The sequence below is a fragment of the Frankliniella occidentalis genome, unplaced genomic scaffold (genome assembly GCF_000697945.3).
Source record: "Frankliniella occidentalis isolate FOCC.00 unplaced genomic scaffold, Focc_3.1 Scaffold17, whole genome shotgun sequence".
In the NCBI taxonomy this organism is placed as follows: domain Eukaryota; kingdom Metazoa; phylum Arthropoda; class Insecta; order Thysanoptera; family Thripidae; genus Frankliniella; species Frankliniella occidentalis.
In genome coordinates this window covers 2,879,849-2,881,278 of record NW_026267147.1, presented here as the reverse complement: position 1 = coordinate 2,881,278, position 1,430 = coordinate 2,879,849, and positions in this window count along the sequence as shown.

Genomic DNA, 1,430 nt, shown 5'->3' with positions numbered 1-1,430 from the left:
GGCCAAGTCGATGAATGGTATCGCAGTCGAGACGCGAAGCGGACTGGTATTGTGCCGCGGCGGCACAGCGGAACAGGGCGTGTGGCCGTGGCGTCATCAGCTTAGGAACACTCCCCGCTGCTCGCGGGGCTGGGCGGGGCGGGGTGGGGCGGGCACTTCACCGCTCCTGCTCTCCCGGCTGGCTGAGCTGCTCCGGCTACCTCCCCCTTCATCCCCCCGGATCCCACGCGCGGGCCTACCAATATTCAGAACCCGAAAGCCTCCCCCCCTCCCCGGCAGCAGTTTCCCCATTTAGTTTATACGTATGCCGAGGGAAAATTCGCGATTCTGTTCTGTGGGATAAGCAGCTCGCCCGAGCTCGCTACAGTACGTCAATGCCCCCCGCTATTATGGAGCTCTGCTGTGCTGTTGCTGTGTGAGGCCCTCGAGGGGGAATGCCCCGAACTCCCTCTCGCGCGCGACCTTGGCTGTGACTGTGCTGCAACTGATTTGTTTACAACCAATCATTTGAAAAAGGTCTGCGTCTGCGACACGAATGTGAAAGTGTACTTTACAACTGATAGCACCCCCTGCTCCCCTTCGTTTGGTTGCACACCCCGTACTTTCAGCTTGCGGCACGGCGTTGTTTGCTACCAATCACTTCATGCAGAAAAGAACCACCCCACCCCGTCCCCTTTCCCCCTTTACCTCCTCACCGCCAGCGGGAGGGAGGAGTCTGGCCAGGGAAGACGAAAGGAAGGGAGGGGGGGGGGGGGAGGATTCGGTGACGTGGATGCAATGAAAGTAAAGCGACTGACCACTCCAGATCCACGTCATCTGTTCTGTACCGAGTGGTACATTCAGATTCAGTTATTGTGTGAGGGATGTCGCGCCGGTCGCTCCCCCGCCCCAGGCGTCACCTCCGGGACGAGCAGGACGGCGTCGACACCGCCTCCCCTTCTTTTTGATCTGTTTTCGGTCATGCTCCCCCCCCCCCTCCCAAACAGCACAACGGCACAATGCAAGATTGATTATAGTATGGGCGAGGTTTAGTGGCGTCGGAAGCTGCCGCTGCTGCTACTCGCTGCCAAAATAAGCGAATCATATATATTTGTCCCATTGTTGCTGGAGTGGCAATATGGCGTGCCGATTTCTATTACTGGCGGGGGATGGAGAGAAGCGGGGGAGTCGTACGGACCCTCTCGGTGGAGAATAGGGAAGAACGCCGCCCCCTCTTCACCCCTCCCCCCCACCCCACGTTCAGAAGAAGCACGCGGGGAGAGCTGGGAAAAGGGGGGTGGGGTGGAAATCCATATAACCACAAGTTTGACGATTTTTGACCGGGCTTCTCCCGCTCCCACCCCCTCCTCTTTGCCTCCGCGCACAAAGACGCCAACAAAAGGCCCTGAAACACTTCCACAAGCCTCGACGACGACGGCGTAATTTGGACG